Source organism: Microtus ochrogaster, unplaced genomic scaffold, assembly GCF_000317375.1.
Source record: "Microtus ochrogaster isolate Prairie Vole_2 unplaced genomic scaffold, MicOch1.0 UNK20, whole genome shotgun sequence".
In the NCBI taxonomy this organism is placed as follows: domain Eukaryota; kingdom Metazoa; phylum Chordata; class Mammalia; order Rodentia; family Cricetidae; genus Microtus; species Microtus ochrogaster.
In genome coordinates, this window is record NW_004949118.1 from 207,478 (window position 1) to 221,266 (window position 13,789).

General features: G+C 48.0%; 1 protein-coding gene across 3 annotated transcripts in view; it reads left to right on the top strand.

The window, feature by feature from the left end:
• The window catches only part of LOC102002334 (laminin subunit alpha-1-like), a 58,464-nt gene extending 46,540 nt beyond the window's left edge, over positions 1 to 11,924 (top strand). Inside the window, exon 8 of one of the 3 annotated variants that reach the window (XR_003378788.1) lies at positions 10,285 to 11,924. The gene's annotated coding sequence lies outside the window, so the exon portion shown is untranslated. Of the gene's footprint in view, positions 1 to 4,857; positions 5,753 to 5,786; positions 5,858 to 10,284 lie in introns of those variants that run through there. The other 2 variants (XR_003378790.1, XR_003378789.1) reach the window with 2 other exon arrangements.
• Positions 11,925 to 13,789: the final 1,865 nt, after the last annotated feature.

A 13,789-nucleotide genomic window follows, 5' to 3' on the forward strand; every position in this document is an offset into this window, starting at 1 on the left:
ATCAAAAGTTGCTAGGCAGACTCCCTATATAAGCAGTTATAGTTCAGGGCTCCGGGCCCCTTGCTTTCTGCTCTCCCTACAACCAAGAGGCTCCAATAAAGCGTGATTTGAGAAGAATCCTCGTCTGGTGGCTGTTCTTTCCTGCTGGTCAGAAAGTTCGCCGCAGGCGGCCGGGTGCCGGGGATGCAGCTCTACCGCTCCTATTTCAACACAGCTGGTCCTCAGTTTGTGTTTTCTTCCTTGCTTCCATTTCAGTTTTCAATTCTTGAACAGTTTCCATTACCTGTTTGATCACTTTTTCTTGGTTTCCCAGGGTATCATTTACGTATTTATTCATTTCTTCAAACTTTTTGTTATACTTCTTAGCCATTTCTATAAGGGCATTTTTTACATGTTGTTTAAGGGACTCGATTGCTTTCATAAAGTCAATTTTTTTCCACTTCTTCTGTGTTAGGGTTTTCAAGTCCTTCTGTTGTAAGATCATTGGGTTCTGGTGTTTTCATGTTGGTTTTCAGATTGGTGGGTAAATTCTTCCCTTGGCGCCTGCCCATCTCCTCCTACTGATGCTATCTAATTGATCTTCTAAAACAGGATCAGGTTTCCCTGCTGGCCAGGGTCCTCGCTAATTAAATGCCCCCCCCCCGCTCTATTTCCTGGCTCCAGCCGCGGGCCAAGATCCCTCTCACCACTCAGAAGGGTCTTCAGGACCAGGACCACACTCCTGGTTCGCCAGGGATCTCGCCAACAAAAGGCCTACCAATCTGCAGGCCAGCCACCAAAATAAATTCCCGCTGCCCTCTGCCCTGAGCACCCAACCCAGTGCCCAAACAGGCTGAACTGGGTGATCCTGCGGCTCTGCAGAAGGGATGCAGAAGGAAGGAAGTCCCTGTGCGCAAGCTGGGATGGGCAAGGGATAGAGAGGTCACAGCAGAGGAGAAGCAGCCTCAGCAGAGGGGAGCAGCCCTCACAGACTGACCGGTAAGTCAAGGGGGTCGGGGAATGCCCCGCTTCGTTTCCTGGGTCCCACAGCAGGCCAAGAACACTCTCACCACTCAGGAGTGTCTTCAGGCTCCCCATTTGCCAGGGACCTATCCAATAAAAGGTCTACTACTCTGCAGGCCACCCCCCAAAAAACCTACTTGGTTTAATTGTAGTGGGACGATCTTCTCTCACTGTGGGCTTCACTGTTTCATGCTTGGACCATCCCGCATCGGCCGCACCAGTCTCTCCAACACTGAGTATTTTAAACATAAGATCACGAAGGTGTTTAGAAATGTAAATGGGGTGTCATAGCTTCCTTTTTTTTATATTACTCTCAAGTCTCTTCCAGTGTCCTTCCTTGATGGAGGAAGGTCATTGGTTAATTAATAAAGAAACTGCTTGGCCTAATAGGTTAGAACATAGGTGGGTGGAGTAAACAGAACAGAATGCTGGGAGGAAGAGGAAGTGAGCTCAGATACCATGCCGCAGATGTGAGGGAAGACACGATGAAGCTCCAACTCAGGATGGACTTAGGCTAGAATCTACCTGGTAAGCGCACTTCATAGTGCTACACACATTAATAGAAATGGGCCAAGCAGTGTTTATATGAATATAGTTTGTGTGTTGTTATTTTGGGGCATAAGCTAGGCAGGCGGCCGGGTGCTGGGTGGTAGGAATGCAGCCCGCATCTCCTTCAACACTTCCTCCAAAGGGGTGGTGCCCCGTGATGGATAAAATAGAGCACTATACCCAGACTCCAGGTATCTGCCTTCCTCCCATCATACCCTTTCCTCAGAACCAGTTCTGGAGCATTGGAGATCTCAGTCCCACAGCGCTCTTGCAGCACGGTGCCTGCTCCTCCCTTAGTAGCGAGGCCAGAGTCTCCCAGCTTTATGTTGCCCTACTGCATCGAGCAGGATGCTCTCGGGTTTCAAGTCTCTATGGACAGTACCATCCGTGGTCATGGCAGCCCATTACAGCTGACACTAGCTGTCCAAACATTCCTGCGCCTTTTTCCTCACTCAGGCAGCCTGCCTCTTCCAGTTATCTGCTTTTCAGATGTCCTCCCGGCACATACTCCATCCCTTTGAAAGTGTAACTTTGCGTATTTAAAATCTGGGAGAGGCAAATGATGTGTTGCTTCATAACCATTCCTTAGGGCTGCCACTTAAGTCATGACTAGATGACGATGTCCGTTTGTCTCCTTCCACTGCTCTTATTGCCGCTAGCGTGTGGACGCCATGACGGGAGGCCAGTGCCACAGTGCCAAGTCCATCCTGGCTGATGGTGCACACACAACACATTATTAAATTAATAAATTATTAAATCTAGGTCCTTATTCCTGGGGAAAGCAGGTCATGAGGCTTGTTGTTACCGGCCGCCTGTCCAGAAACTGTTGTGCCAAAGCCTGAAACCAACAATTAGAATGGAGATATTTACCAAGGAGTCTTACTGATCACCAAAATCGGCTCCCTGGTCTGTTGGGACAGAAATGTAGCCCAGCCTACATCCTTTTACATACAGGATACTTGTTCTTCAATCTCAGTGCCAGCTCCACACCTGGCAGCGAGGGCAAAGTCTCCCAGCTTCACGTTGCCCTCTGAGTCCAGCAGGATGTCTTGGGGCATCAGGTCTCAATGAATGGTGTGATGGTCATGGCAGCACTTTCAGACTGATGCTAGCTATCGAAATGTCATTCTTTTCTTCACGAAGCCTGCCTTTTGTGATGTTTGTGTTCCTTCGAGTACCTCCCTGCGCATACTCCTGTACAAGAAATGTAAATTTTCCATGTAAAATCTCAGAGAAATGAATTTAATATTAAAAGAACTGGCAGACCACACGCTTCACTGCACCACCTCAGCCACAAATGCAGATTCTGCCCCTCCACCATTTCCGGTACCTTCTTCAACAACTGGAAGGAAGCTCAGTGAGCCCACCTTTGACCTATCAGGGCAGATGATGTCCACAAGGGCCCCCAGAAGATCCCCACTTCTAGCCATGCCCCACTGACTAAGGCTGCGCCTGCCCCATGTGTCGGCTGCAGAAACAATGTGCCCTTGCCACCTGGACCATCTTTGGCTCACAACACTGGGTGTTTCAGGGCACTGACAAGGACAACCAGGCATTGTGTGTGGAGACTCTGCTGCTGCATTAAAAATACGCGCACTCTTTCACTTGTGGGTCCCAGCTGCCTTCTCCATAGGAGATGTTGTGTGTGGGCAAACAACCCACTGACATAGTGCATTGATCAGCTAGACTTCCCTGATGCCAAGAGCCTGCACCAGACAGGACACCTGGATCTGCATCAGCTGTGTTGTGTCTCTCACCAGCAAAGACCTCGTGAACATCCTTTAGCTTGGAGGACACAGTGTTCTCTGCTTCCCTCTTCTTACCTTGTCTTCTCTGAACAGCCATTGCCTGAGCCTAGGGTGAGCCTTGCTAATCCGGGAACATGGGGAGGGCCTATATTCCCACGCCATCTGTGCGGCCTCTGCTGTCCTCTCCTTCTGAGCACCCTGTCCCCTGTGACTCACTGTGTGGATAATTCCTCCCTTTGTCTGTGCCCCATCTTCCTTCAGGATCTATCTGTTCACTGTCAGGGCCTCAGGAAGGTGTGGGCTGGCTTATGTTCAGGGTTCTTGGGAATCACCGTCCTTCTCAGCCCATGGTTTTCCACCCTCTCACTTCTCCCTCGGCCTCCTGGTACACGTGGACCCCCGGCAGCCATGGTCTCTGTGTGCAGGACAGGAGGCCATCATCGCTAGGTCAGACACCATCATCTGCATCGTCAGTACCATCTCTAGTCTGGAGGTAAATGGGTGCCGGCCTCTCTCTTCCTCCCCCTACCACTGTGCCCTGTGACACAGGTCATTCCTTTCAATGCCCAGACCTAGAATCCCTCTGAAGATGGGACTTGGCAAAGGGCCACCTGGGCAGAGGTCCTGTCTTTCCAGATCACTGGTTGTTTTTTAAATGGGAGAAATCTGGGGATTCATGTTCTTCACCCGTGCTTCAATCAAGGTGCTGGGGACAAGTTGCCTCAGTGGAATGGTGGTGAGAGCAGCAAGAAGAGGCTCACAGGCTTTCCTCTCATTGTAACTGCTTCTCCTTGGAAGGTCACTACTGGAGGACGCTCAGGGCCTCTGAAAGCTGCTCCTTGCTGTCTCCTGACACGGGCCATGCACTGACAGATGTCCCTCAGCTCCTTGTCAGAACTCCTTAGGCCGTGTACCCTGGGTGCCACAGAGCCCAAGTTGGGAGCCAAAGCTTGTTATTGCCGGAAGTAAGAGAACCATCAGTCACCTGTTATCCCTGGGTTGTCAGTGTGATGATCCGGAACAAAGCCGTTCTATTTTCTTTGCCTTTGTGCAGATGGTGACTTACACTTCCAGGTTACACTGCGTTATCACAGTGAAGTCAAGGCACACATGCAAAGTGGCCACTCATCCCGTATCCACGGTCAAGAGCAGGGAGAAGTTTGCTTGCGTGTGCTGCACTAGAGTTTCCCCTTCCTATGCAGTCTAGGGGTCTCTCCATATCAATTAAAATAAGCAAATCACTCCTCTTCAGGCAGGCTCACAGGTGAGCCTTTTCTAGGGAATCCTCCATGCAGACTGGAGTTCCAGGTCACTCTGAGCAGCACTATTGCTCCCAGTGAACTCCCCATCATCTCTCAGCACTGAGAACTGTCAGTCAGTTCCATGTCCAGAGGCTTCAGCCTCTTGGTTTTGCCTGGCTCAAAGTGGACACCCAGCATCACGTCAGCAGACATCATTGTGCTGTCCCCACTTGGTCTTTTCCTGATGCTTCCTAGACTTAGATTTTTTTCCCAACAGGCTACACTGCCTTTAGGTCAACTCTTTCTTCTCTTTCCAGCTCTGTCTGGCCCACCTCAAGCTGTGACACACCTCCTTCCCAGAATGGTTAGCAACTTCATAGCCTGTGCTAGCCTGGACTTAGCAGTCAGTCGATTTTGGCTCTATTTTGGTATGTATGTTGCCTCCAGCCTTAGCCTATTTCAGACAGATGGTTGAGCTCTGAGAGCCGGGACGCCTTGTCAAACTCTTCAAATCATTTACATTGTCTCACATATTTCTCTGTCTCCCCTCTTCTCCCTGCCTGTCTCTCGTGTCCATCTGTGTGCCAGCACCTACGTGCTATGTTTAGTATGTGAGGTTGCAGAACAACCCTATAAATTCATTCTCTCCAACCGCTTTGTAGGTTGAACTCTCTTGCTTCCTCCCCCGAATGTTTTTGCCGGTGGAGACCCTGAAGGGCATGAAGCAATGCCAGCACTTGCTGAAGAAGTCAATGACGGCTCTGAGGAGTGGGAGTCTTGGCTTGGCCCACACGTGTGCTGCTGTCCTTCCTCGGATGCCAGTCAGGACAATGAGACCGTCTCGGTCCCTCAGAATTGCCTTGCTTGTTGTTTTGGGGAATCCTCCACCTCTTGGCTTACTTCTCTGACTTTAGGTCTTATTGAATTTTAGTGTCCTAGCCCACTTACCCCTTTCTTTATGCCTAGTTTAGTTTTCTGTGGCTGTACCAGTAAGTATGTAGCACTTTAGGCCATTGCTCCTGGCGATAGCGTACTCAGCCCTTGCCCAAGCGTGCTCTTGCTTACTGCTCTTATGTAAGCACGAGTTTGTGTTGTCCAGTGTCAGTGCTGTGTAGTCCTTTCCTCAGAGACTGGGACATTCAAGCCGGCAGGGAAGCTCCTTAAACAGGAAGGTCAGCAATTCAAAACAGCTTCAGGAAGGAACTCTCTAAAACTGACCAAATTCTCTCTTTCTCTCCTCCCCAAGATTTTACAAGCCAAGCTTCTCAGAGTTACTCTCAGACAAGTCAAGCTACAAAGATGACTGTGAGACCAGACCAGCTGCCGGGAAGAAGCAGAAAACAGCCATGGTGCTTGAAAGGGGCTTAGACCAGCTTGGACTTAAACGACACTCTTCTACCTGTGGAGCTGCTGGCAGGCTGTGCAGTGTGCTCCAGGTTCCGTTCCTAGCTCCTGTGAGCTTGTCACCCACGCCAGGGTAGGCTTTGGTGGTGCAAGTATCTTTGAATTTCCATGAACCTGTAAGTCACCTCTCACCCAGATTCCTAAGCTCATTGGCTCACCAAGCTGGACGTGGTGGTATCTGTATTCGGTCCCTCATGGGCTTCCTATCTGGGGTGAGGAGCCATGGATGTTGCATCTTCCAGGAATGGACTGGTCACACAACAGGTGGGAAGGCAAGGGATGATAGAAAGAGTGGCTATGGGGGTGAAGAGGGTGCTTGTGTCTGGGGCCGTTTAGGCATTCACCAGTCTGACAGTGAGATTTACTAAGAAGAGGCATTTATTTAGATTCTTGGGGCAGATCTTCTTGGCACCAGGACTGACTGCATCTGAGAGGGTTCCGAAAATGCAGCATTTAACCACATTAGCCCAGGTTTTATAATGGAAAAAAACACAAAGGGCCGATTTGGGGGTTGAGGTTAACTCACACCTGTCTGAATGTAGGGGAATCCTATCTTAACATCTATGCCCTGCAGTTGTCCTGGTCAGCTTGTTGAGCTGGAAGCAAGCTTGACTATGAGGCAGAAATAGCAGTTAGCCTTCTCATCTGTTATCTTGCAACAACAGTGAAATGGACAAGGTCAGCGGATTTCAGGAATCGTTTAGTGAAGTGTGCTGCTAGGGTACAGCTTGAACAACCTAGGGGCTTGCATGCTAACGGCATCTTTGCTTTTTGTCTCTCAAGCATAAGGAGTTTAAACTTTAAACATAATGGGAGTATTTGGTGGAGAGGGTGATGAATATGGTCGAAATACATCATCTGAAATTCTCAGAGAATTAAAATTAGCTTTTAAAAGAAAAGAAAGCAGCTAATACTGGCAACAGGGGCCCTTACACAGTGCTAATGGGGACTATAACCTGGTCTAGCCACTGTGAGAGTCCATACACACGTTTCTCAAAACAAAACACATGGGAAATAAATCATCCATATGACCCAGCTATACTCCGCCGGAATAATCAGGCAGAGGACCCTATGATACACAGATACTTTACACCCATGGTCACTGAAGCACTAAGTACAAAAGCCAATTAGTAAACAAGACAGCCCTGGACATGGACAGAGGCTTGGACAAAGAAAAGGTGCTGTCTATACAAGTTCAGATTAGAAGTATGTTGTTTTCAGGAGAGTGAACCCAGCTGAGAAAGATCCCATTACGTGATTAAGCCAGCTGCAGTCCTGGATTCTATATACATACACGAAAGCTCTACATACATGACACAGTGCTGAAGTAACCCCGTCTGTGGAGACAGTGGGGACCCCAGGGAGGAGAAGGAGGGAGATAGAGTGTTGTAGTTGGAGGCCAGCAGAGAAGGAACACCACAAACTCTAAATTGAAAAGACTACAGAAGTCTTCTTCCTAGCAGTGTTGCCACAACACTCCTCTGCCAGGCTGGGGCTGCTGCCCGAGGGAAAGATGCAGGCTGCAGTTTCTAAAGGCACAGCGCACAACTGTCTCAATTCTGGGGATGTCTTCCTATGTGAGGCATTATCATGGGTTTTATTTGTTTCTTTTTCTTAGCAAGCAGCATTTAAGTGAGATCGCAGAAGCAGAATGAGCGCTTGGTTAGTATTTGGGGATAAAATCACACAAGAGAAAGAGGAACATTTTGGGAGATGAGCCTGGGGCTCTGAGACCAGTCAGCCCTTTAGATTGTTGTCAAGACTCAGCAGCTGATGAGAATGACTTTTGGTTATCCTGTGGTTAATAATCCCTAGGCTAAGCATGGGGCCCTACTAACTCCTAGGGTTTTTCTTATTTGTTTTTTACACAGTAAGTTAGTTTAAAAATCAGTTTACCCTAAGTTCAGTCAAAGAGAGGGAAGACCAATAATATGAGCAAAGGGATCAAGACCATGATGGGAATACCCACTGAAATAGCTAATGAGAGCTCACTGACTCTGGCCTAACAGCGGGGAACCAACATAGGACCAAACTAGGCCCTCTGAATGTGAGTGACAGTTGTGGTGGCTGGGGCAGACTGTGGGGCCACTGACAGTGGGACCAGGATTTATCCCTATTGCTTGTACTGGCATTTGGAGTCCATTCTCTTTGGAGGGAAACCTTGCCCAGCCTAGGTATAGGGGGGAGTGCCTTGTGCAACACTTTGTTGACTCCCCTTGGGAAGTCTTACTCTCTCTGAGGAATGGATGGGGAGTGTGAAGAGGGGAGGGAGTGGAAACTTGGATTAGTATACAAAATCAGAAAAGATAGCTTTTCAAAAAATTAATAAAAATAAGAAAATTCAGTTTAAGGTGGAACTAGATTTTAACCATTACAATAGTGATATACAAGAAGAAAACAGTTAACATATATACATACACAAAATCTTTTATTAAACTTTGGGAGCTGGAGAGATGACCCCATTGGTAAGAGTCCTCATTGCATTACAGAGGACCTGGTTTGGTTCCCTGTAACCACATGGTGACTAACAGTCTCTAACTCCAGTTGAGGTCACTCATTAAGACTACACTGGAGGACTGGAGAGATGGGTCAGGAGTTAGGCCGCTGGCTATTCTTCCAGAGGACCTCCTGTTGGTTTACAGCCATCTGTAAATCCAGTTCCAGGGGATCCAGTGCCCTCTTCTGGCGTCCATGGACACTACCCAAATAGACCACAGACGTACATACTATAAAAAAATAAAATCTTACTTTAAAATCAGTCTCCTAAGTAAGACCCCATGCCAATGAGGGTGATAACTGTTATGTAGGATGGTAAGGCAGGGCCCTGGCTGACAGGCAACTTTGGCTCTTGCTCCTGGCACAGTGTCTGGCTTGAACATGGCAGGTACTGTTGTTTCTCTGGCAAGAGTTGGGTGAGCTTGGGGAAGAGTCTAGGCCAGGTTGTCCTGGGTCGTGGGGATCACAGTTATCTCTCGTGGTCCTGGATTCACAGTCTTAACATTCAGGAATAAACCCACTTAGCCACAGGAGAAATTCTGTGAGTTGTCATACAACGATGACCAGTGCTGTGATGGATGGAAATTCGCACATGCTCAGACCAGGCGGTTGGGACCCATGTCTGCCTCCCTGCCCTCCTTTCGCTGTGATGGATGGAAATTCGCACATGCTCAGACCAGGCGGTTGGGACCCATGCCTGCCTCCCTGCCCTCCTTTCGTCTCACTTCCCTTAGCCCACTCTGCTCTGCACATGAGAATTCATTTCCTGGAAACTGACCACTTCCCTGTCGAGAATTCATTTCCTGGAAACTGACCACTTCCCTGTCTTAGCGCCGTTTACAAGAGCAGGGTCTGTTCCTGGAGGCTTTCTGCCATATTCCCTTGTAAAGATCTGCTCAGTGTTCAGTTAGAACCTAAAGAGTTCTGCTTGGGAAGAACTTCCTGACACAGCCCTGCCCTCCGTCAACAGCAGTTCAAAAATAACCACTCCTGAAGTAGAGCGGGAAGGGTGTGTGTGTGGTGGTCTGGAGTAGAACGTAGTGGGTAAGAGCATGGAGTGTTCGTGCAGACTGGATCCTATCAGTCTAGAGACTCACAGACAGCTGTAGATGCGGATCGGTGGTGTTCCAGCACCCTCTTCTGGCCATGATAGGTAACTGCATCCACATGGGGGACCTCAGGTTTGGGCGCACACAAGCACAGGCGCCCTCACACACAGACACAGAGAGCTAAAAGTAACGCTTTTAAAGAGGAAAACACTAAATGGACTTTTACAGAAATAAGCACTTCAGACATTTTAGATTTTATGCCAATCTGAGTAGCACGGTTAGAACTCAGGCTTCCCATGTCCTTCCCTGGAGATCACTAGGGGCCACCATTTTTATCAGCTGGATGAACTCTTGGGCACGATGCAGGAAAACACATAATCAAAATGCCATCTGACAGCCCACAAGTTAACACAGCATTAGGGATTAGCCTTAATGAGATCATACACATGTTGGCACATGTACATGCAAGACAGTGCAGTGGTTTAGCTCGCTTGCAGAGACCCAGGTTTGATTGTCAGCTCCAGCATGGCAGCTCACAACCTCTTGAAACTTCAATTATGGGGGATCCACTACCCTCTTCTAGCCTCCTCAGTAACCAGGCACTGGGGTGGTACACAGACATCCATGCTGGCAAAACACCGTTATACCCCAAATAAATCCCACGTGTGCCTCACAGGGCAGCTGGAAGAATACATTGACTAGTGGGAGGGGACCATAACATAACCACAGGCCTGTTCTGGAGGATTCTTGTCCTGTGCACCCCTTCTTCTTGTCCCTGTTCATTCTTACCCGCAGAAAAAGCAAAAGCAAAAAGGAGCATCCAGTTCCTGAACAGCCCGCTGAGGAGATCGGCTTCTTCGCAGCGGCCCATAGGGAACGTCTGTGCACAGGAACCTGAACCGACGAGCAGAAGGTTGGCCTTTCCCTGTCTCTGTAATTCCTTAAACGTAGCATTGCACATGTCAAATTTTCTGTCTTAGAATTCTTCTTTACCTATGGTGAAGTCTACAAATGATGGAATTTGTTGGTACCCACATCACAGTCCCTAGGAGAAGGTGGAGAAATGCACAGGACCGCATGCTGCCACTTGGACACGCTCTATTGCAGCATCAGGAAGCATTTGACAGCAGAACTGCTTTTGCAGTTAGAATAATGAATGGCCTGTTCAGTTTAGGTATTCCTCCCATTTTAAGTAGAATACGTAATTATACCATAGAAATATGATTTTAAAAGGACTCAGATCTAGAAACACTGTTTTTAAACCCAGCGTTCGAGAACAGTGTGCACAGCACTTAATTGGCAGGAGTACGCAGTGTTCCTGCTCGGAAGGACTCTTCGGACTGTGCTGGACTCAAACCCATGTTTCCCCTCAGTGGCACACCATTCTACAGCAAACGTTTTTATTCTTCTGTTTGCCAGGCTAATATGTGTTTGCAAAATTCATGTGACATAAGAATATAAGTAGCAAAGGAGAAAGGATTCAGAAGTTCCTCTCTGCCTACTTCACAAACGATGACCGAGCTGGGAGTGTGCAGGGGTAGAGTGTCCCCTATCATGCACGGGGTTCTGGGTTCCGTGCAAGGCACTGAATAGAAATTAAACAGAAGTAAAAGTAATGGCTTCCAAGCAAATATGAATAAGTTTTATAGATAGTAGAAATTCTGTGGGATTTTAAGTGTTTCCATATGTCATTATTTCAAAAGATGACATTACACAAAGTTTAATGTTTTGTTTGGGATCACTTGTGACTCATCATTGGAGAGCCGCTCCAGAGACAGCTGTGTGATCTGTGAGGTCTGTCCTTATAATTGAGCCCTTCCAGAGATAGCGTGTGATTTGTGAGGTCTGTCCTTATAATTGAGCAGTAAAGCCCAAAATGCCTGCCAAGTATTTCCTCTGTCTTTAGGGCGAGTGACACAAGTAAGAAACAAAGAAGTTGCTGACAGAGGAAAATGACACAAAAGAACCAGGACATTTCTTTATTAGTACCAGATGGAAGGAGCCAGGCAGAGAGGAAAGGCTGCTGGTGGAGGCTTCCCTGGACAACAGCAGTGTGGAGGAAAGAGAATATTTACCAATTGTAAAAGCCACCCTATTGGCAAGAATGAAGTAACTATCCAGGGACAGCACAAGAAAATACAGTAGCATGCTGGGAATATTGTATGGTGACTAACGTCCTTGGGCTGCCCAGGATCTTAAAATTCTCGGCAGCGCGCACCACGTTCCTCTCACTTCTGCCCTACACTGCCATCTAGTGGACGATGGTCTGCCCGTTCCTTGGCGAATCTGCTTCAGAGGATGTGATTGATGGTCTGGGCTTAGGAACTGAGGTTCTGTCATTTGAGACACAACAATCTGTGTTGTGAGACGGCCACTTGTTGGTTCCCAGCTGCTCAGCCCTGAAAACCACACAAACTATATTATTAAAATCACTGTTTGGCCCATTAGCTCTAACCTCTTATTGGCTAACTCTCACATCTTGATTTAACCCATTTCTATTAACCTATGTGTCACCACGTGGCAGTGGCTTACCAGGAAAGATTCAGTATGTCTGACTCTGGAGGCTCCATGGCAGCTCTCTCTTCCTCAGCCCTTCCTCCTCCCAGCATTGAGTTCTGTCTTCTCCGCCTACCTAAGTTCTTCCCTATCGGGCTTATTTATTTATTTATTTATTTATTTATTTGGAGGAACAATTTTTTTCTTTTTTTGACATTGAGAAAAACAGTTTAATAAAAATACACTAGGTTCTACAAGCAGCTTTTATGATCATTTCTGTTAAAATAATTACTGTCCTCTTGTTAATAAAGAAGTCCTCATGTCACAAGAAAAGTAACTGACATTTGCTCAAGTGTCTCCCTACCACTTCTCAGCAGATGCTGAGGGAGGTGAGACCCGTCCTCACCCTGACAGAAGATCGCCTTCCCTGCCCCAGAATCTTTGTGAGCGTCTGAGAGGAAATCCTCGTGCTCAACTCAGGGCACTTCTTTTTCAGTTCCTTAGGACCGGCACCGAAACTGTCTTCACCTAGAGGCTATGCTGTCCAAACCAGCAGGGCCAATGTTCTAGCAGCAGCTACAGACGGCTTTTTCGGTTTTTTGTTTGTTTGTTTGTTTTTTTGTTTTGTTTTTGGTTTTTCAAGACAGGGTTTCTCTGTGGTTTTGGAGCCTGTCCTGGAACTAGCTCTGTAGACCAGGTTCGTCTCGAACTCACAGAGATCCGCCTGCCTCTGCCTCCCGAGTGCTGGGATTAAAGTCGTGCGCCACCACCGCCTGGCTTTTGTACTGACTTTGAAAACAGAATTGGGAACGGTGGTGTGGAAGAGATCAAATGTCACCCCTTCTTTGAGGGGGTAGAGGGGGTAGGGGAGTGGAGTGGGGGGATATCAGGGAAAGGCCGGTAGCCATCCCGATAGAAATCAAGAGTATCGACGACACCTCCAACTTCGATAACTTCCCTGAGTCTGAGATCTTACAGCCGGTGCCGAATACCGCGGAGCCCGACTACAAATCCAAAGACTGGGTTTTTCCCAATTACACCTATAAAAGGTTCGAAGGGCTGACTCAGCGTGGCTCCATCCCCACGTACATGAAAGCTGGGAAATTATGAGTGATGACCGCAGTCCCACAGCCGAGAACTCAGGTTCTCTGCAGGCTGGCGGCGTCAGCACCAGACACTCACCAGCCTGTTCTTTTTCCACGTCTCTGCTTTTCGCTTCGAGTTCATGTTGTGGAACAAGAAGTCGCTTGGTGGGTTGTGTGAGAGGTTTCTATAAAATTCAGTCCTGTGCGTTTTCTTTAACCCCGTGCACAAACCAAAATCAGGCAATTTTACATGTCCCTTGGCATCCAGTGAAAGGTGGTCTGGCTTCATGTCCTGGTGGATGAAGCCCAGCTGGTGGGTTGCATCAATTGCCAAGACAGTCTCTGAGATGTAGAACTGCGTCTGCTCTTCTGTCAAGGTGTCCTTTTTCATCAGCAATGTCATCACGTCACCTCCAGGAAGAAATTCCATGATCAGATAGAGATTCCGCTTGTCCTGAAAACTGTAGAACATCTTCACCACCCAGGCACCGTCTGCTTCCACCAAAAATGTCTTTCTGCTCGAATATGAGCCACCTGCTCTTTCTCCAGCATGTCGGCTCTCCTCAAGATCTTCATGGCATAGATGTGCCCTGTGTCTTTCTTCTGGACCAGCCGCACCTCTCCGAAAGCTCCTCTCCCGATCACCTTCAGAGACTCAAAGTCATCCAGGCCAAGTCTGGTCCTCTTGAGGCTTAAGAACTCTGTTTCTTTACGAGCAT